At 38.3% G+C, this 26841-nt stretch overlaps 1 long non-coding RNA gene across 9 annotated transcripts in view; it reads left to right on the top strand.

The window, feature by feature from the left end:
• Positions 1–17972, top strand: part of LOC135300279 (uncharacterized) — a 108576-nt gene extending 90604 nt beyond the window's left edge. For 3 of the 9 annotated variants that reach the window (XR_010362139.1, XR_010362135.1, XR_010362137.1), the window contains 3 exons: positions 10796–10935; positions 11267–11347; positions 13718–17972. This is a non-coding gene — a long non-coding RNA (uncharacterized LOC135300279). Of the gene's footprint in view, positions 1–5634; positions 5782–10037; positions 10204–10795; positions 10936–11266; positions 11348–13717 lie in introns of all 9 variants that reach the window. The other 6 variants (XR_010362133.1, XR_010362140.1, XR_010362138.1 and 3 more) reach the window with 4 other exon arrangements.
• Positions 17973–26841: the final 8869 nt, after the last annotated feature.

Below are 26841 nucleotides of genomic sequence, written 5' to 3'. Positions count from 1 at the left end.
GACTAATAATCATAATAAAAAATGTTGGGATTTCTTTTTAGTATGAGAAGGTATGAAAGGCAAAGCAAAGGACTACATGCAGTTTTCCAAAGAAAATGTGATTTAATTCCCCTTTCCTCCATCTGCCCACCAGTGTCTTAAACTCCATCCTGAATGATATTACAGTTAATGTCAGTGATTTTATAGCTATTAAAAGGCATGAAGATTACAGTTACTTTCAACTCATACTGTTTAATTTCCATTAGCACACTATCATCACACTGTACCAAACAGAAGGTGCTGAAATCTCTTTCAGTAATTCCTCATAATTTTAGCCCTTATGGAAACAAGAATACATCTCACAGGTGAAGCAGTGTATCCATTTTCCCATGCATTTTACTAAACATGGCATTAATTCTCAGCTGGTCTAAATACTGCTCCACTTCAATGTAATTATTTGCATGCATGCTTGGCAAGTAAGTGCAGCAGACTTTTCTATTTATCTGACTACATGGTATGTACTTTATCTTCACTCACTCATATTAAAATATTATCTAAAATATATTTCCAGCTGTCAATCTGACATTTTATTAATTTTCATAGATGCCTGAGCATATATTAAAATCCAACTATGTGCATAGTAAATAGGATTTTTCTGTTTCTCAGAATTTTTTTTAATGGAGCTTTCTTCTATTAGAGCATGTAATACCATGGGGGGCTGCAATGTCTTTAATTGTGGAGCACTCTTCATATCTGGTGATCTCTACCAGTAGTACATGACATTCAAAACATGTTCACCCCTTGTCTCAGATCAAAACTTTCATTTCTGCCAACAGGAACAGGTCATATATTTAAATAAGTCAGGAATGAAATGACATGGGTGTAGGTGGGTCTCAGACATGGGTCTCAGGACTCAAAAGTGGAGGAAGAAAGACTCCTACAAATGTACTTACCCAGACCTCAAGGAAAAGAGCCACAAAATTTTTGCAATGTCCTTTGCAGGCATCAGGGTGGAAAACCAGTATGTGGACAGAGGGAGATGCAGTGAGCAGCACCAGGACAGAGGCCAAACAGCCCGGTGGAGACAGCAGGTCTGAAACCCCTGTGCTGGAGCTCTCTTCTTGTGCATGGAGAGCTGCTCTGGCCTGCAGGATGGTGTCACATCTTGTCCCAAAGAAGGGTCTGCAGAGATTACCATTTGTGGCTGCAGAGGTGGCCCCAGCTATGGGTCAGGTGACACCTGAACAGCTCAGCTGTACCTTCCCTTGGCCATGGGAAAAGCTCCAGAAGTGCCTTGCTAACTGGAAACAGTTTCTGTTAGAAAGAAAAAAATACTGACAGGAATAGATATTAGAAAGAATTCGGTGTCTCCTTGTACCACTTCTCTCTTTACCACCAAACACGTTCCCAGGCGAAGGATTGTACAGACATTAAGTGCATTTTGTGTGGCATTATACTGGATGGTGTCCTCTTGGCTGGCAGGAACAACTGAATAAACATCATGTCCAGTTTGTTGGGTGTTATAGGTGTGAATTGGTATTAGGAATCTACAGTGGACCCAGTAAGACTGAAGCCTTTTGCAGAAAATGTGTTTGTGTAAAGGCTTGAAAGTAAGCCAGGTATACTCTATGTGAGGCCCTAAATGGAGGGTCAGATGCAGAAGCTGGGCACAGAGCAGAACAGGGACTTTTTTCCCTCTCTGTCTCATTATTGCTCTACTGGGAATTGCATAGTCTAGCCAACACTGTGGAGTTTAGTTTAAAAGCTGGCTCTGCAGCAAAAGTGATAATTGAGGATTCTCAGCTATAACAGATCCTATATAAAAGCTTCATCAACAAGCCTTCCTTCGACATATTCCTGACATTCTGTGTTCAAAACTCTAAATTAGTGTTTCTAAAATTCAATAGTAATGTTTTGGCAGAAAAACAATGTAAGAATGACAGTTTTCTAAAGTTGACCTTATGCCATATGCCCATTAAGAAGGATCACTTTAGTACTTACTATACCCATTAAGCTGAGGGAAGAAAAAAATAAAATGAATCTCACAATTCGATCTCAATATTTCATTGGAATAGAGAGCATTTATGTGCATATTTATTATTGGTCTTTAAAAAGAAATTCAAAATTGTTTCTGTAACAAACCAAGAATGAAAATACTTCCTGTTGTATCATCCTTCTATGAATAAAATCAGCATGGATTTCCTAGAAGTAGACAGCCTCAGATAATAGAGGAAAAAAAGATATTTCATCCTGAGATTTTCAAAGTAATATAGCATGCAGAATAAATGATAAGAATATTCTGACAAATTCACAAAATTCTACCTATTTTTTAAAAAAAGAGTCATAACTTGTTATGTTTATTTTGCCCTATTTTTTCAAAGTAATCTCAAAAGAAAAAAGAAGATAGAGATAAACAGCAAATCAAATTTCTTTTTGAAAAGGTAACCTTTCCTCATTCAGCCAAGGAAGTTTGCAGCACTGTTTTTTCCTCTATTGAGATCAATAATATATATGAATTAAGACTAGTTTATGCATGATGATAAGTTCTTAGTGAAATATCCTGAAATGGGCATGTTTTTCTGTTTCTATAATTTTGATTTTATTATAAAAATTGTTAGAAACCTATCTAGGCTTAAACAGACCTTAAATAAAGAATTAACATTTTCCTGCGTACTCCTTCACTGGATTGACGTAGAGTTCTCTATAAGTGAGTTAAATGATCAGAAATGTTTGCTTCTCACATCACAGAACCATAAAATTATTTAGATTGGAAAAGACCTCCAAGGTGATCAAGTGCAAACTTTGAGGAAAAACCACTGTGTCAACTAAACCATAGCACTAAGTGCCATGTCCCCAGTCATTTTTCAAACACATCCAGGGATGGTCATTCCACTTTCCTGGACAACATAAAGGCACGAGGAGTGCCACCAGCTCAAAGCCACAACTTTTCACAGTCAGCCTCTGTGGACAAGCACGCTCCCCAAAATGGAAGACCCAAAACTGTGCTCTGACATCCTTAGGCTGCAGGTTTCTGAGAGTCAGTTTGGCTCTTGGGTCAGCAAACTACACATACTTTAAGATCCTTCCACAGGTTTGAGGAACTTCTGGATGTATGCATGCAATCTTGCCAATGCTTTCCTGGCCTCCTGTTGCACAAAAACAACATGGGTCAGCACAAATCATAACAGGAAACAGCTGTGACAAGAGGTGTGCATGTGGGTCCATCAGACAGACACAGTCCTCCTGGAAAGGAGCATGAGCATCTGTTGACTCGGATGGATATCTCTGCAGAAGAGCTACATAAATATAATTTACAAAAAAATAAAATTCAGTAGGAGCATAAATGTAAGCTGCTGCTCTTATTTCTGTTGGCAGGAAGTTTAAGAGTTACTCAAATTTTTATATTTTTGCCCTTAGAAATCCTCATAGGTCACAGACTTGGAGAAGAAGTGAAAACTGGTTTACTATGAAAGTAAAATCTACCATCTACACAATGACAAGATCAGGACAAAGTTGCAAATCGATTCCCAGGGCAATGTGAATTCTAAGCAAGAGCAAGTGGGAATCAACAAAAAAACCCTAAAATCAGTCACAATAGGAAGGTGTAGGATACATATGGCTTAAACTACAGCTCTTGATGAAGACACAAAAGCTTTTAATGACATTGTATTATCTGAAATCCTTGCAATACCTGGCTTTGCATTTAAATCTCAGCAAACACATTAAGGATGATTGTGTACTAGCCAGAACAATCAAACTGTTCCTTCTTGGCTCTTGATGAATCATGTGAGTGATGCAGTAGGACAGATAGTGCACTAGTGGTCAATACTTTATGGAAGGCTGCCTTGGGATGACAGCAGTTCTCCATAATGTGTATGTTACTGTACAGAAGGTTTTTGGGAAATACAAGGGGTCTCCAAAAAAAAACAGTCCTCAAGCTTTACAGTGGGCCCAAAAAGATATTTTTAACCTCATTCCCAAACAGCTGTGATTCTCAATCAGTGTCTCACAAATGCAGAAATCAAAACAGGAAAAGTAAAAGGAGGAAATAATTGCGTACATGGGGGAAGATTCAGGTTAAGATATCAGAAGATGAGGGTGCAAATAGACTCACATAATGAAATCACATGGGTGGTTTGCAAGTGAATGTTATGAATGATAAAAAAGTTAGGGCAGTTATGCCTAAATATAGTTGATTTATCAAAGTAATGGTTCCACTACCAAAGACAATGTAACAATAGAAATTCTATATGGTGTAATAGAGAACATAACACTTAATGTTAAACACTATATGACTGTTAACTTACTGCTGACATTTATTTCCGTATGGGGCTATTTTGTATATCTGAGCAATGATTTTTTTAAACACATATTCTGAAATTTTATATTATCAAATTCAAGCATATTTTATGGAAATTTCTGCTCACCAACTAGGATTAGCCTACCAGGGTGACAATATTTCAAATTGCATTCATTCCTTCGGTAATTATTTTAAGTGAATTCTAATCAAGATTTGAGGACCCTGCCTATACTCTCAATTCTAATTATCAACTGAGGTTTGAAGGACTTTAAGTTGATTTAAGTAGCCCTGATGTATGCAGCTCACGACTCATTCATGCCAGCCCACCAATTATTCCATTGTGGTGAGGGAAGAGAAACCAACCTCTGTGTAAAAAAAGAAATCACAAAAATATAACACTTTCAAAATGGCAGTATCTTGAAATTGTGTTATATAATGTGATGTTTTTAGAACAAGCCAAGACAACAAATAATTTCCACTAGGTCTGTAAGTCAAAGAGAAGTTTTCATTAATGAGAGAAATGTTACTGATTAAAGAAAGATCTCTTTAATCTAACTTCCGAATTAGGCTACCTGGCAGAATTAGTCTTAAATTAAAGCTCTCCAGGAGATGCCTGCTATCAATACTAAATTTGGAAGCATGATACTGTGGAAGTTACGTATTTTCCAAGAAAAATCTTAGGCCATGGTAAATGCAGATAGAAGAGACTGCTTTTTAAAGTCAACATATTTCCCTCTAATCTGGGCAGAGGGAGCTGGAGCCTGTCAGACATGCCAGAAGGTTTGGTGCAGGGAGGCCGCTCTGAGGGAAGGCAGGAGAGAACAGCCTTGCCTCCAGAGCCCCTCCCTGGCCACTGCCAGCCCAGAGATCCCAGGCCCTTCGCCCAGACACTGCAGGGCCACTCTCTCAGTGCTGGCAGGAGTAGCTTGCCTGTCTCGGCAGAGCATGAACACAGCACTTTTCCCACCAGTCTGAAAGTCAGACTATTGAAGACATTTAAAAGTAACCCAAATTTCTTTTAAAGCAACCATTTGTAAACAAGTCAGACAATAAATTTCCAAAGTGTTTTTTCTTTTTCCATGCTCCAAAGACATTTTTAAAGTTATACATTTTCTCAGACAATGATTAATCTAGCTGGAAATTACTGAGTTTGGGGGTAAACCTGATAAAATCTGTGGAACTGATTCAAAGTCGTTACAAAAATTGAGTGAACCTGACTTTCCTTTCCCTTCATTATATAACAAGCTGAGTTAGAATGTCCATATAAAGAAGACAGAATTGTTCCAGGACTTGTCTCCTTGTCTATGAGTGATTAATATGTAGAGTTAGATTAAAAACATTTTTTTTTCTGGCAGGTGAAAACAGAGATACCAGGACCAAATTCATCTCCAGTGACAATTCATTAGGCTCATTACCATCATACTAGGACAGCTTCGAACATTGTTTCAAAAACAAGACAGAGCAGAAATCTCTCTGCTCTTCAATGAATAAATATTGAACAGGTACTTCTGTCTTCATTTACCTAGATTCTTTTAAAGGCAGTTATTTGAAAAGCTATGAGACATTTTCTGTTTATTCAAACAAAGGAAGCTTTTATCCTCACACACCTGTGTCTTCTAAACTAGGAAATTAGGCAGCTATGTTCTGCTCAAATAGTATTTTTTTAAACTAATTATGCTGAATGATCCAGAAAAGTGTCACTGAATAGGAGAATAAAACACTATTCTCATTTAATATGGTAATGAACAGAAAAATAATTTACTGTCACTTGCTGCAGGAAGCCACTGGGATACCTCTACTCTGCAGCACATGATGTTGGGGATCAGGACACAGGGCTTATTTTTCGAGTTCTTTGCAGAAACTCCTCTCCTGATCAGATAAAACTGTCTGCTTGAGCTGTTACAAAGCTGAACTAATAAGAACCTTATTTTGATAACCCAGTTGCCTTTAAGCAAGCACAAAACATTTAAAAATGTGGCTTGGGCACTTGTCAGTGCTTTAAAATTAAAAATTCTTGCCTATCAATGTGACTATGAATTATGCATTTTCCCACTGGTTTGGTTCAGTTTTTGTTTGAGATGTTGTGAAGACAGGAGCTCTAATAATAGTCTCAGTGAAATTCCCACCCCAGTGTCTCAAATGGACACACCATGCTGAGCCAACAAAACTCCATTATTCCCAGAAGCAGCCAGAACAGGGGTTCTTTTCAGCCTCACTTATTCTGTGCTATCATGTAGGGTGAACATGGGGTTTCATCTTCTTCTTTTAAACAAACAATTCAATAGTGCAAAGAAATTGATAGCACCTGCAAGTCTCACTTGGTATAAGCCACCCTTCACCATCTAGACACTCTAATAATGCACTAAGAATTATGCAGTTCAAGTTCATCTACAGTTGGGAATTAGTAATGAAAATCTATAACATGAAACTGTAAAACTAGACAATTATACTGAAACTATACCTCCATAGCAGGGCATTTGGAATTAGATTATATTTAAGGTCCCTTCCAAACCAAGTAATTCCATAATTCTATAGCATGTTACAATTTTGCTCTCCACTGTTCACTTCCACTTTCTGAAGAATTCTCTTAATTGACAGATGGACATCTAGGGGGATTATTATCACCAAAAAACAGTTGATATTCCCATCCATTCTTATCTATTATGAAGCATAGAGTATTACCTATAAATCAAATTCTACCTATGGATGCAATTATTAGGAAAAGTCTCAAGAGATTATTAGAGCCTCTTAATTTAGATTGGGTCTTCTTTGATATGAGTAGTCAGGGAAGGTACAGACCCAAGGACTGGCTGAGAAGGGATTTCTGCTAGTCTCAGGGTTGAAACTGGGGTTCTTTTAATTCTTTTTCTCATTTCAGGAGTCATCACACAGATGACTATACACACAAGTTACAAAACAAAATAAAAATCTAATGTGCCAAAGGAAAGATAGTAAAGAGAAACTTTTTGCTGTCTTGTCCTTTTAAGGAATATTTTGCATGTTTAGAATATGCCAGAAAAGTTGAAATTTCAGAATTCCCCTAGTGAAAATGATGTGTTCAAGTGTTCATGCCAATATAATAGATTAGCTTTGTGAAGCACGGCAAGAATAGGACAAAGAACCAGCACATTTCTGAAGTGATTTTCACAACATGATTAAGAATATATTTATATTCTATCAGAATAGTTACGTTAATAAAACTTACCTTGCCTGAAAATTAAAAGGTGTCTAAAACCAAAAGCATAGTTATGTTCATTTTTGTGGTGTTGTCGAACAACAGTAGGCCAATTCAAGAGTCCTAAGGGTAAAATAGAGAATCAAAATTCAACAGACAATGTGGTTGTGTTTGTACCAGTCTTTTTTCCATAGTAGTTTTTCTTATTGCCTTCACACTAGATTTTAATTTTAAAACCTATTGCTTTGCTAAGTAATGGATATTTCCCCCTTTTCCTGACAACTGGTCAAATCTGTGTTTTTATTTATATGGAGGTGTTCCATTGTGCTTCTGGGAAGGAGAGGAAGGCAGCAAGCAAACTTATTTTCCTACTTAACTTCTAAAAATATTGAACATTTTGATGTTCATGTCATTATAAAGCGATAAAAAGGTGCCTCTTAGAACTAAAAAACAGAAATGAAATTTCAAACTGCTCCAAATTATGTTAGTGTAGAATATACAATTTTATAAGCAACTACATCAGTTGCAGAGAGTAAATTTTGATGCCTTTTGGTTCAGTCTGTAGTTATAAGGAGCAGTTTTCATTGTTGTTGTTGTTGCTGGTGATGGTTTGTTTGCTTGCTTTCCTGTCTGCTCTCACTCAGCTGAACAATTCCCCTTAGCAGCGAGATGAACCTCTCTGAGGTCATACCATCCACCAACTTACTGAAGCTGAGGTACAGCAAGGTGAATTTAACTGCATGATGCTCTGTTTTGTTTCTCCTGTCTTTCAGGAGCACATCCCAGCTTAGAGAGACACTTGAATTCAATTAGTATTCTGTAGAAGAAAGCTTGTTTAGACCCCTTCCAGCAGTGTTCCCTTATGAAAGAAAGCTGCACCCCAAAGATAACTGGTTGCCATGCAGAAATCAAGTTGTATGTCTAAGTTACTAATGCTGTGGCCAGGAAGTAGAGGAGAAAGACACAAGTTATTCCATTTCTTATTCTGAACATGAATTCTCTTTTTTAGTCATCTGAAAGACAAAAAATGCCTCATGATTTTAAAAATAATTAATTTTTTTCCAAAGTTCTTGAAAATTCCAATCTGAATAACATACTCTTTCCCCCAGCACACCAGAATCTATAAATTGTTTTTGAGCATCACTTTCCTTGATGTAAGAATTTTAATATCTTTGTATCCACTTACTAATCCTCAGTATATCCATTTCACCACAGTTCTCCTTATAATCACAGTCAGACCCCCTTCAAGCACTGCCCATTACTTTCTCATGCTCTTAAAAGATACATCTACAGCAAAACCAGCAACATTAGATAAACCTGAACATCTCTTAAGAGCTGCCTAATTGCAATCCTAAGACTCCTGTCATCATCAACAACCTTGTCTTAAGTTATAAACAATCTCTGGGAAAATTCAGAAAGTTAACTAGTCCAGAGAAACTTCCCCAGTCACAAGGATGGTCACAGCTAGATAGAATTGTCACCTAATGAAGAACTGACCTAGGGAAAAGGCAGTGCTCATATCCATATTAAATATCCTGTGGTGCTGTACATATCAAGATCCAATAATGAACTTTGCCTTGATCATGTAATTAAACACAAGAATTCATGTGTGTTCCCTATTATGAGTCAATAATATAAACAACACAAACCCAAAACTTTTACCCATGTAAAAGCTATTTGAAGATTACAGCTGAAAAATAGGAGAAAAAGGTAAAGTAGACATATTATGGAAAAATAATACAGCTCCAGCTTATCTGTACAAGTCTTAGCACAGTTTTCCTTCCAGTGCCAAATCCTTTGGGGTGATCAGCAGCAAAAATGTAGTGAAACTCTTCCCGTCTAAGCATTTTCTATTCTTTACACTGTTTTATTTTCCCCCACTCCAAATCTTACATGTCTGCATTAATATTCATCTGTAGTTATTGATACAGGCTCTGTTAAATGTTTTCATTTATTTAATTGGTTTGGTCTGTTTCAACACTGATTGACTCAAGTCCCAGCTGCCATTAATCTTCTGACCATGCTGACCATGACAAAGCTCTCATAGATTTTTTCCCACAAACACAAGTGGCAGACCATTTTTCAAATCCATTTCATGTTACCTTGTACAGGAGAAACTTCTTGTTCCCTTGACCAAGGGTGGCACTTGTTAAACAACAAGACAGCATTTAAGAAGCAACTGATTCAGGTTTTGTTGGATTAGGTAGCCTCCAAAATAACTTGGTATAGAGTAGTCTGAGCTGGACTGCCAAAGAGAATACCATTTTGGAACAATTGCAGAAGTGTGTTTCTCTCTTGCATATATTTCTTTGTTATCAGCTGCAATATTAAAGTAAGTTTGCAGAGGGTTTATAGATGTTTTTTTCCTAGATTGAAAAGAATATGTGAGCTGTTCAAAGACACACAATAGAAAATTTGAAAAGGAATTCTCAGCCAGTCAGTTGATTTCCCTGATAAACATGATTTTGCTATAACAATACTAAATGGTGTTTTGAGTCTTGCAGAACTGAGTGGTGTCATCCATGGTAAACACATCTTTGGCTGATCCATTCAGGGGGAACTGTTTCCTGTCCTCCCTTCCAGATTCAGGAAGCTGAAGAAAAGACAGAGCAGATATATGTATTTATCTACACAGCAGAGAGAAGTTTAAAGACAAAGGCTGGACAACTGTGTTCCATGGGATGAAGGAATAATGAAACCCACAAGGCAGCTTTTTTTGAAGACTGGAGTCTTTCTAGAACAGAAAGCGGTATTATTGCTTCATTAGGTTCATCTTTGTGACACCACTTTTGTCTAAACAAGTTTTACGCCGTTGTAAGAAGACAGAACGCAACAATGGAGATGCGGTTAGGCCAAGTAGACTCATGATCTGTCATTAGCCAAGTAGTAGATACCTAGTCCTAATATGCAGGGTATTTCTTCTTTAGTAAAGGAGAAGAATAAATAGTCTGAGTCTATTAAATTAAAGTGATCAAAGCTACTACTTTTCTTCTCAAGTTGCAGAACACTGTTTTCTCCACAACACCACATCCCTCTACATGACTACCAGCAGAAAGCATTGTGTCTTTAGCTGTCATAAGCTAAGCAGGGTTGAAAAGTGAAATTTGAATGCTTCCATAAAGCTACAAGCACCTGAAAACAGCATCAGAATGATAAATGTTTTCCAAAACTTAACTGGAGTAGGCATTACAGACATGTCTGCAGTTAAGAAATACATTATTTCTAGAACAAGTAATCAAAGAAATTATGTCAAATTTCACAATGTTAATAGAAATTATTTTTGCCAAGATTATTCCTTGCTAGTTATCCTCTTCACACAGCAACACTTTTTTTTCCTTCAGGCAGCTCCAGGCACATCAGGAGGACTGAGAACAGTTCATGTGTCAGCAGTCCTGCCAAATGGACCAAAACCTGAATGTTCTGAGTTTACAGAGGAAAAAAGGGTCCAGACATATTATATGGAGAGACTGCAACTGAAAGGGTGCTACAACACAAGATGGAGGGAAGGGAAGGGAAGGGAAGGGAAGGGAAGGGAAGGGAAGGGAAGGGAAGGGAAGGGAAGGGAAGGGAAGGGAAGGGAAGGGAAGGGAAGGGAAGGGAAGGGAAGGGAAGGGAAGGGAAGGGAAGGGAAGGGAAGGGAAGGGAAGGGAAGGGAAGGGAAGGGAAGGGAAGGGAAGGGGAAAAAAATTCCAATCATACAAATTGAGATGCTCTCAATTTTCTTGCTTAACTTCTAAGACAATATGTAGGCAGGGAATAACTTTGGGAAAGCTGATTCTCTCTGACTAACTTGGCACTATTTCTGGAGTTAGGCAATACATGTTAGCCAAAGGAAGATTTTTCTGTGTGGGATGTTTGGTGCCCTGTGAAGTAAATGCATTTGATTTCAGAAGGTAAACATTTTCCTTTTTTCTTTCTCCACATCACCTAGAGTTTAGAAGTTAATCCTTAAGCTTTTTACTAAGTGTTACCTTGCCTACACTGATCAAATGTTTTTCCACTCTCATTGATACAGCCATTTTATTAAAGACTGGATGCTTTTCTTCTGTTTACTGGTCAGATAGTATCTCCATAATCCCTAGTACCATCTGTATTGTACACAGTTGTGCTGATGGTAGCAGGGCTGACTGCCTTTCTGCATCACATGCCTTTTGATCACACAACACAGCAACTTCAAATGCAATGCTGGGAGAAAGGGAGAGAGACACAATCCAAATGAAAATTAATTTATCCTGTCCAAGTCCAGTCTTTCCCTGAGGCTGAGCAGCAGGATAACACAGAGAAAAGCTAACTCCCTTTTCCAGAACCACACAAAGCACAAATAGAAAAAGCCCTATGAAGTCATACGGTCCTCTGACTTATCACTATAGAATTGTCCTTTGCATTATATTGTATGCTACAGTTTTAACTTACACAACCATTGAAATAACCAACATTTCCTTTAGGCATATATTCCAAAAATGGCTAGGTCGCATTCTGAGGAAATAAAGGGATAATAATTGCAAAAGCTTACCATCTGTCGGATTATAAATCATATAAAAAAATTAATGAAGGACTATACTAACAGATTACAATGTCTAATAATAAAAAATTTGGAAATGGATAAATTAGTGCTAGAGTACTCAATATCATGTACATCCACAAGATGATATATTATCCAATTTAACAGTTACATACTCTTTTTTTCCCCCCCATCTCACTTAATGAGCTGACTGTGACTGCTTTCCTTCCCCTCGTTTTTAGGTTTTGGGTTCAGATGCCATACATAAACCCTTCTGAAGTTTAATCTCCTTAAAGGTTTTTCTCTGGTGCTCTTCAAAATACAATTTGGATGTTTCACACACACCATGTGCAGGGAAGCCTTGGGCATTGTCAGGAGTGGTGTTAATTCCCTCTGACAGCCAAAGAGCCTAGGCGTGGAGCCCTCACAGTGTTTGGGTGGTCAGTCTGAACCCCAGAGCCTAAATGTCCAAAATAGTCAGACTTAGGCACTACCATATCCACCCCAAGTGTAGCTGCTACTGCATCAGTTACAGTGAAGTTCATATGGTACTCCTGGAAATCAAAGCACATGTCCCAGGTCAGGCTCTGGAAGACAAGGGATGGAAGCACTGAGTATCAGTGCAGAGCAAAGTACTGGTTTAAAGCTGGATGGACCAACACCCCAGACTCCATATACTGGACCCAGTCAATTTTTAGGTTTCACTTCATGTTCCCTGCACAATATCTAAGAGCAGAATTCACAGACTTGCTTATTCACCAACCCCCAGTGGAACCTATTTCCCATTGTGTGACAGACAGTGCAACATAGATGTGTTTGTTGAACTAGAGAAGCAGAAAAACCTTCAGACTTAACATAGTTTCAGATGGCATTCATGGACATGCACTTCTGGGTAGTAGGTACAAAACCTAGGGAACAAGTTCTGATGCTACTTCAACTGAATGTTTTAGCTGTTTTAGTCAGAATGGAGAAGAGTCAGCAGAAATCACTCAGTTTTTTTATGCCAATGAGTGCCATTTAATACAGTCATTGCAGTACAGCTTCTGGAGTAATAATTTCAGCTGTTTCCCACATATAAGGGGATATTCTAGGCATTGGTGTAGAACACATCCTACTGTATTTGTATACTGTAGTATTTGTAACACACCAGCTTTTATTTAACCCTAATGAATATCTGGTGTCAGAGGTCTTGGTATGAATCGAGCCCTTCCTGGGTCTCTGAGCAGGTGCAATCACCCCTAAAGGAGATCAAACTGCCATATCCTCATTATTATTGTGTCTAAAGTGAGAAAGCTGACATGGGTGACATCTGCTGCAAACTCATGGGCTCCTGGCCTTTACTGGAAACAACAGCATACAATAGTATGTAAGAGGCCCTGGATCTCAGGTCCAGCGCCAGGCTCTGTAGAAAAGTGTGCTTTATCGGGAACAGACTTCAATGTTTTGCCCCCCACCTTCTCCAAACTCAGTCAGTGTGGCCATGCTCCTCAAATGCCTCTGCTCTATTCCTGATTGCTCCTAAGACACATCCTCTCCCTTCATTAGTCCCAGAAAAGTAGTTAATTTCTCACCCTACTCCCAGCTCTTTTGCATAACCAGCCCTCCTCTACTTTTCTGCACTGCTGCCCACTCACTGCCGCATTGCCTTCTCTCACCCAGTAGTCTTGTTAACTAGTCTCATTTTCCCTTTCTGGTAGCTCGACTATATTTTTCTTGTCTCACTAGGTATTCAGCTGTCTTCTAAACTCTGTATCTGTTCCAGGTATCTCCTTTGGCTTTGTTCCCCACTACCACGCCTAAGAAGTTGCTGCTGTCCTGCTGGCAGTGAAGCTTCTTTTCAGACTCATTTATTTTTTTTTTTTCCCAAATTTCACCAGTTTCTACATCACTGTGCAAGCTGCATAAGAGATCAAGAGTGTTGGCTACTCTCAGAGCACCTGGTCTTGCCTGAAAACATTTAAGAGTCTCTGACAGAAGCTCTATGCCAAATTCCCAATTTTGTCCCCCAGTCCAACTCACAGTCTAAGTTTCTCACTTTGTTTGCAATGCATCTTTCCAGCATCTTTGCCTCAGCTCTGCCTTGTTCCCTGTGCATAATATCTAGTTAGCTTTTTGCAAACTGCAAAAAGCAGTTTGGGATCAAGGGACAGGAAGAGAACTGGAAAAGCACACAACTCATCCAGTGTGGGGGTGTAAACCATGTACAGTCACAGCAGCATAGAGCTGCAATGGCAAGAAGATATCTCCTTCCACTCCACATTCAGAGAAAATGACATTTTCAGGGCATTTATATTCTGGAATTTCAAAATGTGTGATCTGTCTACATTGACTTATCAAGTATGTGTGGGTTTTCATGTATAAAGAAGTTGCTCCTCACTAAATGTAAAATTTGCCTCCAAGCCAGGAACTACTGGAGTTTCTAAGCAAAAAGATAGTTCTGACAAGGTGTATTCCCTGCAAACTTTCTCTACCCTGATCTCCCTCTTTAAAAAAGGGAAGTTAGTGGCTTATAAGAGCCTTAAACATTCTTCTTAGCATTCTTCCAAATTCATCTACACTACAAAAAACAAGTTACAGGGGAAAAAATTCCCACAATCTGCTGATGCTTTCCACAGAGAATAATCATCTGAGGATTGGATTTTGAAGATCAAACTAGAGAACCATATAGAAGAAAAACCTCCCCTAACATGCTTCAGGAGTAACCTGTCATCAGTTCAATGGACCAGCTGGTAGCCTGGCAGTATGATGAATGCTCAAAACAATGGAAAACAATCCAAAGCACAATGCTGGAAAAGTAAAAATTCAAGTAGTTACTGTCTTTGATTTGTTCTACCCCATTCATATAAATTTATCTCTCAATGGAAAATACAAAAGTTGTAGTTCAACAGAATAACCTGTGTGCTGAAGGTGTATGTGTGGTATCTTATATTCACAGACATGTTTATCTAGCATTGTTCCTACCTCTGTAAGGTATATACCAAGCTAATTTAAAATAATAATTTTATTTCCCTTGTAACTGTTTTCTTCACAAGTTTTAATTAAATATAACAAGAAAAATGGCAATTGGATTAAATAATGTGCTGTGAGAGTAAAACTACCCAGTAGTCAAAGATAAATAACAACATAAAACCAAAAATGCTAATGGCATACTATGAGTGCAATGATCAGCTGATTAGCTACTTAATTTCTCCTTTGAAATCAAATTTGCATACCTAACTTATCAATTCAGATGTGACAGTAACATTAAAATTAAATATGTGTTTCAGCATTTCAGTAAATGACAGCCATCAGTTAAATAGCAATAATACTAGCCTTTGTGGCAAACATGTAGAACACATTGCCTAATTTATTTCATTTTCAAATGAACAAAGAGTGACTCTGAATGCCTTGTTCCCCCACAAATATTCCTGGAAGGGTTTGTTGCTAACTCTGGAGACTGAAAGATGGCAGCTGCAAAAAAATAAGCACCATTTATAAAGTCAAAGCCCAACCTCTGAAGCAGAAGGGTACTGTTTAGACACCAGCTCCCCAGACAAGATAAGTGTTTCGGGTGTGGTTTGGACATAGCTGCTCACCAGACATATTAGGTCTCCATGCAACAGTCTTGCTAGCAACTAATATCAACTCTCAAAAAGGAAATCTGAGATTTCTAAGGCTCTTTTACTGAGAAAAAAACCCTCAACCCGAACATCCCTGACAATTAATGCTTTATGTAATATTTAATTCATGTTCAGAAAAAATACCACCATAAACCACACATCCATGAAATTTTGGTCAATGTCTCCTTTACTGATGAAAGTATTTAGCCACTTCAGGGACATTAAGAGCAAAATTGTGCAAAAAAATAAAGACATCTCTTCTGACCCATTTTCCAGTACTGCTAATTAATGTGGTGTTGTTTAGGACCATGTATCTGAGATAACTATACCTTATAAATGCTTTGGCATTATAAATTCCTATTTATGAATCTGGGAAGAGAAACATGTGAAAATCATTGTGGATGATTATCACTACTTTTTAAATATGATTGTAAAACAATAAGGAAAAGTAATTTTTTTCTTTTTGTGACAAGAATTGAATTGCATCACATTCAGGTTACCTTTTCTTACATTTTCTGTTTGTGACAAAGGTACTTGCCTGAAATGTTAATTCATAGAGGATAGAGAAGAGAAAAAGAAGAACCTGGTAGATTGGAACTCTATCTGCTGCTGCACATTTGGAATGGTGGAAACACAGCACAAAGGGATGAAGAAACAAACCATAGTGCAAGATGTGTGGCAAAACCTGCATGCAGAAATCACAAAACTATAAAGACTGTTATATAAGACTGTGAATTACCATATGATTTTCTTTGCTTACAGTATATACATATATATGTAGTACCCAGATACATGCAAGGGTGGACAAAATATTCTTTGCCCTGTAACATTTAAGGTTTTTAGTCACTTCGTGCTACTTATCATGGTTATTTGTCCCACGTGCATAGCAATGTTCTGTGTGTCAATTTGTGAAAACTATAGGAGATCACCACCTACATAAATAAGTGTATAAATGGAAACATTTATGGATTGAAAAAAAGAGGCTGAAATGCTGCATTAGTTTTGTCTTTATTCCTTACTGAGTTTCATATACCTGTTATCCCAGAATTTAGTGTGTTTCAGCACAGAGAACTCTCTGTGTTGTCAGTCTCACAAGCAGCCTGGAGCTTCAGAGACAAAGTTTGTTATAAGCTTATTTCCTTTCATTTCTTAAGTTCTTAGGAAAACCCAACAGCTTTTCTATCTGTCAAACATTGCCATGCCATAAAAATTAGTCTGGTAGGTGTGGGCATTAAAATGCTTCAATTTTCTAGCACATATTTATCTCAAAATAGTCCATTTGCAGTAAAAGTGAAAACCTGCCTTTGCAGAGGTTTGGAGGATTAAAGGAAACATTTAAGAAAAGAAAGTGAGCCTGCCCAAAGCATGCTGAGTACCCTGTCTTCTGGGCTTTGCACCAGCCTACTGTTAATAGCAGACTTCTGCTTTTGGCATCAATTAGGAGGATAATTTCATGAAGAAAAGTGCTGTCAGAAAACTGTAAGACCAATGTTTTTTGAACAGGTGTTGCTCTTGAAGAGTATTACACAGGACACAGTTTGATCTTCTTGACTACCTGTCTGAAAAAGGTGTTGTGGAAAGAATTCATATTCTGACCATCAGCTCCTCACCTAACAGCCCTGAAGGGCACTAATTAGTAAATCTAAAGATTATAGTGACAGAAAGGAGTTGGTGGCAGATATTTCATCACAAAAGAGAGTTCAATCTGGCAGCTAATCTCTCATTTCTTTGAAGGGTAAAGGAAAAAAAAGTACTTTGTTTTTCAGGGATATTCAAATGGGCAAGTCTATGGACACTGGCACTTTCGTTAAAACAAAATCCAGCGAGTGCATTCAAACTCTCAGCCAGATGAAAAGCCTCAGTTGCCAGTTTTTACTGGCTTAATATGCAACTAGCTTGTCACCATGTCATAAAAGAGCTGTGGTTACTTCTGTGCCATGCCACCCCTCTAAAGCTAAGCCACCAGAAATTGCTGAAGAGTCACTCCATTCATCTTCTCTCCAGCAGCCCTAACAGCACTTCTGGAGCAGGCAGACAGCATGAGTGACAGCAGCCCTGAAGCTACTTTAATGTGTTTCACAGACACAGGCTGGCATTTGTTACCTGAGGTTCAGGGATATGCTTCAGTAATGCCTCTTCCTTCTAGTTCAAATTTGCTTTAAGCACTATTCTGCTATCCCAGAAAAACAAGGCCAAACTGCAAGCTATTAGTTACTGCCTGGCATAGGTGCTAGCCACAGGCAGTGCACAATGAAAACCTTGGTTTTGGGATTGTTTGCAACAACACTGTACTCAACTGATTTTTGCACCAAATAGGGTTTTTCTCCCCCTCCATTTTTAACTAAACTTTTGCTGTATATATCTGACAATGCTAGTTTTTTAATAAATAAAAAACCCTTGATGGATTTGAATACAAAATCTGAGATAATTCTATCTGTGGAAACTTGAATTTCTTGCAATGACAAAAAAATTACACCTAAACATTTTTTATCAGGTAGCATCACCCTTCCCAATCAATGCTATCAGATGATGGTGCAGAGAGATAAACATAACTGTTGGTGGATCCTCACAACAAACAGAAACAGAGATAGAAACCAGCATCTAGAAGGTGACTGATTTCTTTAAGGTACTCCAATGAATCAACATCATTGCTTAGGCTTCTGGAACTCTGGTACCCAGGCCTAGAACTGAGAAACAGAGCCATACTGTAATCATTACCTTTTGTCCCACAGCAAGATCAGAAATGTTGAAGGAAACTTGTGTTGAAGCATGATTTCTTGGTGTATTAACTGGGAAACAGAGGACAGCTACATCCTCTTACAATGCTGAGGATCTTCACATGTCCTAAGACAGCCACATTTGTAACATTTAAGCTTATCATCAAAGTCAGAGCAATATCAAACCTATTTTTTATTTGTTTATTCATTTTATATCTTCATTAAACAACTGGGAGAGTAATATTTTTTGGCCACTTATTTTTTACTTATAAATCTCTATGACCACAAGATGCATGTGTTGCTATTTCCTCTTCTAACCCCATTGCCTTTGATTTTGACAGCATACACCTGGCTGCTCATTTTAAAATTTTTCTCAGGGTTTTGGCAATTCTTCTCTGTCTTGTGTCAACACCTCCTGTTGCTGGTACCTCACTGATCATGAGTCAGAATGGAGGGAGAGGCTAAGAAGAGGGCATCGGGTGGATGATCTTAGACTCAGTGCAAGTAGTCAGGGTAGCATTGCTTAAGTAATCTCATCGTACTGACTGAAATGACTTCAGCAAATGATTTCCATGGCTTTTTTGCAATGTAACTACATCTGCTGCAGGCTCACAGGAGAAGGAAGCAGCTCAGGAGATAACGCTGATGGATTAGTGGAATGAGAAACTTGTTCCAAAGGCAGTTTTGCTGCTGATCCTGTCTCACTTGAATGAAAAGGAGCTGGGAAAACATTATCCTTCATCACAGGTGGGCAAATCATGCTTTAGGTTTGGGGGTTGAAATAAACTTGTCCCTAATCAAATTTCACTATAATTATTTTATCATTACTAGTATACTTCTCAGTTTCTGTTTCTTCCTTTTGCCTAATTTATTTTTGTATTTTTGCCTAGTTCAGTCTCAGCTCCTCTTTCTGTTTTGTAGCCATCCTCTTCACCATTTAAATGACCTGTCAAATGCAACACTGCAGGAAAAATGAGGAGCCAAAATGGGAGAGAACTGCAGCTCTTCCCATGCAGCACTCTGCAACTTCCAGGGCTGGTGGCAGTGCCTACAGCAACTGCTTTCTTCCACTTGCTTGTGACTCATGATTTCTTTTGCATAACCACAATAAGCAACACCCACACAGAGCCATCAGTCAGTTCAGCAATGGCAGCAGAAGAGTTTCTTTATTTCTAAGGAAATATTACATTTTTGGAAAAAAAAAAAGGAAGCCAAAACAACACAAAAGCCCCAAACCACTACCTGACAAAGGCTTAATCATTCTGTTTTCAATGACTATTTAAATTAATTTTTCAGAGAAATTCTCTTACATAGCCTATTGAGGACTTTGCAAAGCAATTTCATTTTAAGGAATTACTGAGATTTTATAGATTTTAGGGAGTCAAGTTCATTGTAACCTGCTAGTGGAAGATTTAGAAGGGATAAAGAAGATTGAATGTCACAACAGCTAAATAACTTACATCTCCTCTATGCCAAACCTTCTACTATCTTCCCTAGCACACATTACTAGAACTACTTAAAATAAAATCCAAACAAATTAATAAAAATACAATTACTTGAGGAACTCTAAGAAATATAGATTTAAATTACCAAGACAACAGCACATGCCTTGCAGTCCAGCTTCAAAAGAGACCAACCACGATTGTTGGTTTGAAGGTCTAGGTCTTTTGGTTTTCTGACTTTAGGACATATTTAAAAATGCACTCTACTGCATAAAAACATGAACTTTCAGTGATCAAACTATTGTCTTTCAGAATTTAATTTTTTTTTCATTCTTTAATGAAGTCTCATACACCGAAGCTAAGTTTAGATCACAGCTTTGTGAACACTTTGCTGTATGCTTTTGAAATAAGCACAGTGAGTAAAGCAGAAGTTTATCTTCAGGAGTAGCTCAGAGGCATGGGGCAAAGTTAGCATATTTCATCCTTCACCCATCACTTCACTTCATTTAAAGAGACAGTTAATGTACAGTCAAAGTGACAAGCTTTGAAGAAATTGGAATTTCTAATTATTTTTTTGCTATTTTTCTTTAGCTTCTAAGCAATTTCATGTAGAGATGGGAAGTTGCATGATAAAGCATCTAAAATACAGAACAGACAGATGCATCACTCCACCTGACTATTTTTTTGAAAATAAAATCAATTTTCTTTTCTATATTAAAAAAAAAAAAAATAAAAAGAGATGCATTTATTCTCTGGACTGACCGAGATAGCAAAGGTTCCAGTTTAATTTACTTGATAATAAACTTCAGCAGGGCCACAGTATGTATGCTCAAAGAGGAAATTAGCATGTCACTTACTGAACAAGATAATATTCACTAGATGTGTGGGTATCTTTTGTATTCCTCTCATTTCTTGGCTTTTTCACCTCTATTCTCAGCCCTTTATACCAAGAGAGAAACATGAATACTTATCCACAAACACACCTTTGCAGCTCTCATTTCCCATATAAATCAACAACTTGTTACAAGTGACAAAAGCTGGCAATATTTTCATGATCCATGCCCTCAATTAACACCATTCCAGTGGCATCCAGGCTGGGATGGATTTTTTCCTGTGTGTCTGTTAACGGGGTCCAGAGTCACAAACCTGGGAAGTACAAAGCCTCACAATGCTTCTCCCAAAGCTTTCATTTGGCCTTTCAGTAACCCTCCCCAAAAACCTCTATTAGCATTTCATATTTGTTACCAATTGCAGCAGTATCATCTACAGGGCAGAAGGAAGCTCTTAAGGCAGAGGTTTAGAAACAACTAAATCCAGGGGGAGAGGATTCCTGAGTTTGTTCTTTCAATGTTCTCAGTCTTAAAATGTAGCTTTTCCAAAACACAGACTGCTGCTGCTTGTGCTCTCAGTGTAGATATTCCCTATCCTGCCACTTAAGCCAAAGGATCAAGGATGAGCAGTTCAGTGTCTGCCTGCATTGCTTGAAGCCTCTAGTGGGCTGAAAGTTTTTCACAATGCACTACATGTAAAATTAAAGACCACAACTACTAAGGCAATTCCAAGTGCAACTACCTCTAAAACAATCAATCTTCAAATATTTTCCTAAAGAAGCCTTTTAAAAGGCTATATTACTTTCAAAACTTTATGATCCTGTGACTGTTTTCAAGCAGAGAGTAGATTACTTTGGATGAAATTTGAATTATCTTCTTTGCATTAATGCCCAGAAATAATTAGCAAAAGCAAAAGTGCATGTGACCTCACTTAGAGAATGGTTTTCCTGGCTTGGTGATTGTTATTCTAAATAGGAAAAAACATTTTTCTTAAGACAGTTTTAGTTGCAGAGGTCATGTGCTGATCCATGCAGATGAGGCAACACAATTGTGTTCTTTCTTATTCCCAAGGACCTCTAAAACATTTTCAGGCTAAACTGACAATTAATTTGTTGAACTGAAATTCATTAAATGCTCAAATTGCAAACATGCAGCTGAGTATTAACAGTATATGAATCATATTTTTCTATTTTATGCAACAAAATAAATTTCCAGTTGAACTCAGTAGGACGAGTCACACTGCCTAAGGGAGCAATTTCTTAACTCAGGGGACTGAGTCAGATTCCTTTATTATCATTATACCCCCAAGAGGGAAAAACACAGAAAGAAGTTGAGCTAAAATGTTGATTAAAATGAGACTTCTGGATTTTTAGTAAAGGAATTATTGTGTATGTGGGGAGTTGTCCTCCTAATTCAGGTGTCTAAGTGAGAAGCTAAAAACTGGTATGACTGCACACAAATTACACAGTCAGCTGGGATAAATACCTCTGCACATATGGGTATGGCCTGGCATAAGATTTACACAGTCTCCTCCAAATTTTCAAGAAGCAGCAAGAGCTCACTGTATACTGCCATGATTATGGTGCTTTCCCAGGCTCAGGCCCTTCTGTCATGGCAAAACAATTCCAGGACACCCTGTTTTTCAGGGAGAAAACACGCATTTCCCTGGATGGTTTTCACAGTGGCACTGGGTGCCGTTTCTAAAAACAACAAGAGGATGGGTCAAGGGACTTACAGGTCAGCCAGGCTCCCCTCAGACCTTGGAAAAGTTACACAGCCTCTCTTTTTGGCATGCATTAATAAGCATAGTTGTGAAGAACAAAAACTTTACAGTTTTAATCAGCTATCCCCAGATTTACCAGGGACAAATGATGTTCAGCAAACCTGGGTGCCTCTTACAACAAAGTGAGGTTTGTGGATTTCATGTATCTCAGCATTAGGAAAGCTTTTGACTCCATACTCTGCCAGCTGGTAGATGAAGAATTGTGCACTGGAAGAAATTATGTTTAGATGGACTAAAAATTAACAGTAACTCTGGGCTTTAAACTTATCAATGAGCATCTCAGCATCTTGGTGGCCAGCAGTGAGCAGAGCAGTCTAATGCTTGCTCTTCCCCCCTGTTGGATGTCTTAATCAATGACCTAGGTGATGACCTAGGATGTAACCTGAGAATTTATGATTTATGCTAAATTAGAGGGAGTTACTTGAATCCACAGGGATTTTTATAAACTAGAAAATTGGAAAAACAGAAACTTCATGATGTCCAAAAAGGAGAGAAGCAAACTTCTGCTCTTGGAATACTATAAGCTCATATGTGATTAAAGAATTTGTAGTAATCTTGCTGAAAAGAAGATTAATTATTGTTGGACTCTAGCTTGAATACTCTCCCTGTGAATAAGGTAAAATGAAGATCACCCTGTTGTTGAAAGGAATTCCCTAAAAGAGATGAGGAAGTTACTCTTCCCATCTGCCTGGAGCTTGGTATGCTTCACGTGAAAAAGTGAATCAAGTTTTGGACAACCTAGTGGACCACAAGGAAATACTGAGAGATCTTGAAATACTGAGACTGCCAAAGAGTCTTAGGCTTGGTCTAAAAGCAGGCAACAGCTACTTGAAGAGGAGTTAAAAAAAAGGGATTTAAGAAAAACAACAAGGGATTTAAGGAAAGACTTTCACTATGCAGTGTACCCCTATCAAGCTGTGCAGGTAAGCTCTGAAATTTCCATCCATTTTTTTTGAAGTTTTCAAGATGCGGGTACATACAGCCATGGCTGATCTGACTTAGTATTGGCAACAGTCTTGTCTTTTTGGATGAGCAGCCTCAAAAGTCTTTTTGAAATCCTTCTGTGATGAGCAGCTTTATGTTTACCCTCCGCTATTCTATACTGCCTAGAGATTTCTGCATCTACATCAGGAATCCTGGCAGGTCCACAGGATTTGAAGATTAATAGGTTGGAAAATACCTTTTCCATGGTTGCCTGGAATCCTCAGCTCTGCCTCCTCTGCATGCAGAATATATTTTTACCAAGACCCGGCTCCTGTAGTGAAAGCTTTATTATGAACTGTAGCTGTCCATACAAATTTGTATGTAAATTAAGATTACACAGACAAGCTAATTACAGAAACATCCTATATTTCAGAAGTTTGGCCTTTCAATTTAAGTATGGTGTAACTTTTCATAGCAAACCCAGGATTTAGTATGAGAGTGTTTGCACTGCATGCCTCCAGAACAGACATCTTACAGCATGTCTGCTTGTAAGCAGCTGATAAAGAAGTCTGTTGTTCCAAGGGACAATGCAGAAGAATCAAGCCCAACAAATCATCATTTGGGACTCCTCCTGCACTTAACACCCATACATACAGAAGAAGTGAGGAATCTGGAAACTCCCCATGATGGCTTTCCTCATCACCTCACCACAGGGGTGGGGCTGGATCAAACTGTAATCCCGGAGAGCTCTGTGCATTTTTTTCCACCCAGCAGATATGAGGCAGTGACCCACACAAAATGGGACAGTGGCACTGGTGATATATTTTGAGTCCAGAGATATTTTAGGACACAGTAGGTGATGCAACTGGTGATAGAGATACTGATCAAGCTAGTGAGCAATCCTCTGTGGAACATTTTTAGACATTAGCTTTAACACGCTGAAGAATCTTCCCAATCAAGACGCATTACTGAAGGCAATTAATTATTATAAATAACTTTCACATCAGTCAAAACTGAATGCAATTTAACTGCTTAAGAATAAAATATATCCCTACCTAAGGATTTTCTCTCTTCAAGTTCCAAACCCCTGGGAAGGAAAACATCCTCAAACAAACAAACCCCAAAATTCCCTTCCTTATCCAGGTTGTAAATTAATAAAGGAAAACAACATGTGTGAAAGAGAAATGCCTTGCTGTCTGAAGGCTTTATTTTTAAGACAAGAATGTTCAGATTTTTGAAGGAGATGCAGGTGTTCCCTTTTTGTGTCAGTGCCAGAAAAAATGGTACAATTTGGCACAAAACTAACAGAAATACAGTCTAAGTGAAAATACGCGGTAATTATTGTTCTACCTTAAAAGCTGTATTTCTAAGCCACCCCAAGAAGCTTTACTTACAGATTTGCTTGCTTTTCTTTTATTCGCTTTCACCCTATTGTGCTTTATTATTCTTGCTCCTTAGACCCACGTCTAAGAAGTAGGAAATTAATTGCCTCCATGTTGGTGGGTGCTCATGCAATTTGTTTCATATAGTGCTTCTCAATCATCTTAAAAGTACATATTCAGGCTGAAACATAAGCACAAATAAAACTAGTGGAAAGTAGCACTGATAATTTAGCCAGAGAATCTGTTAAGCTATGTGTGCAAGTAGTAAAGGCAACAGGGAGAGGTGAGGGGTTTGAAAGGCCAAAGGTATTAGCCCAGTGCATATCTTTTCCACTCTTTCTTCTCCTAGGCCCCTCCTCCCCATGTCTATCTCTAGATTGCTGTTCCCATTTCCTTTTCCCTTGCCCAGACCACATTCTCTGTTGATCTCTTTACCTGTACCAGAGAATATTTGTCTAATCTATTGATACCTGTAGGTGAAGTTGTTTGCAGCTGGCTGTTATCAGCTGTGAGTTTTGGGTTAAGGCTCATCTAAAGGCACTTTTGCAGTGTCACTGGGTTGGGCTTACCCTGTGCGTGCAGGGCTGTGGGTGGTGGTAGCTGCACTCCAAATCATTCGCCAAGGCATGGGTAGAGGAACAGACACCTGTGCATCTCATCCTCTGTGTGTTTTACCATCTGCCCTTGACCCTCAGATCTCAGTGTGCCTCATTTCTCACTTCCCCTATTCCCTCATTTATCTGATGAACAGGTAAAGAGGGAAATTCCCAATACTCAGCTGAATCTCAGAGATTCTCTCTACTCACCCTACTGATCTTGAACGTTATCCTTAGAATCTTATTGAGCTGGGGAAAGTATAGGATTTGTTTCATACTCTCCATCACTGTACCAAAATCCTCAAAGATACATTCCCAAACAAATCCTCAAAGATAAATCCTGGAAGATGACAAGCAGAGACATCGCTGCGATAACAGCCTTATGAGGGTAAATATCACGGTGTAACAGTCGCCAATTATTTATACATTTTCAATCTATACTGTTTGAGAACTAGTCTGAACTTTAAAATTTACATGCCACAAAGTATTTGCCTTAAATAGACATTTCATTTCCCCAAGTAATGGGCAAGCTGAGGCTTGCTTGTAATATCCCACTCTCTTCAGTGAATCCTACAGCACAAATTACAAGTCTTCACTTTCTTTTCTCCTGAGCAAAGCAGTTGCAATGTCATTTATAGAGTGAGAGTCTGAATAGAACTATGGCTTATAGATAATATGTTCTCAACACCCCACAAAATTGTGTCAGACTCCTCAGAGAAGAAATTTCCACTTTCTGATGCTTTTTCGAACATCTGGGTTTTTTTTTGATGTAATAAATCACAAGCCTAATTTCACTATTAGTCACTCTAACCATGAAATTTCTATATACAATCATATTGTTCTGGAAATTGCATGAGTATCCTCTCCTAGCTCATTGTCCAAATTGTCATAATACCAGTAAGAATGGTTGAAATCGTAATTTGGTACATTCTGAGGAAAATATATACAGTGACATAATGCACGTATAGTCCTTCCCAAGCATGCATTTTTAAAACTTGTTTACAGCTCACTGGCCTGTGTAGAGCCTAAAAAGTTCTTCTGGGCAAAGTTCTAGCTCTCCTAGAATTTCCATTAACAGCTGGACTCTCTGCCCTTTCCTACCTTATAAGTGAAAGAGCTTAGGAAAATCTGGCAGTCTCCTTGACATGCAGTGAGGTTTTTTAAATTCTTCATTACAGTTTAAAAATCCCTACCGGGGAATGAATTTTCTGATCATCTGAACTCGTGCAAGTCAGGGAGTCTATTATATTAATGGCATATCTCATTGCTTTAAAATTCAAAAGTGACAATCTCTGACACCAGTTAGGAACAACGGAGAGGGAATAAGCCCAACAGCCAGGGCAGAGAATGACACACTGCTCTGCACAGAGCCCATTTCAATCCTTTAGCACTTCACCTTCCTATGTCTGAAAGCACTGCCACAACGAAAAATTCATTAGAAAGAAAAGACTTTTTCTTGCCCATAACTGTCAGTATCTGCCCAATAAAAGAAATTACACATTCTAGGGGTATCTCCTTATGATTATTTTGTCACTGTTGTGCCACTCCAGAGTTTGGGCAAATCCTCCAGGAACCAGAAAGAAATTATTTGGAGGAATTCCTAAGGAGAAAAA

The sequence above is a fragment of the Passer domesticus genome, chromosome 5 (genome assembly GCF_036417665.1).
Source record: "Passer domesticus isolate bPasDom1 chromosome 5, bPasDom1.hap1, whole genome shotgun sequence".
In the NCBI taxonomy this organism is placed as follows: domain Eukaryota; kingdom Metazoa; phylum Chordata; class Aves; order Passeriformes; family Passeridae; genus Passer; species Passer domesticus.
This window is presented reverse-complemented; position numbering and strand designations above follow the sequence as displayed.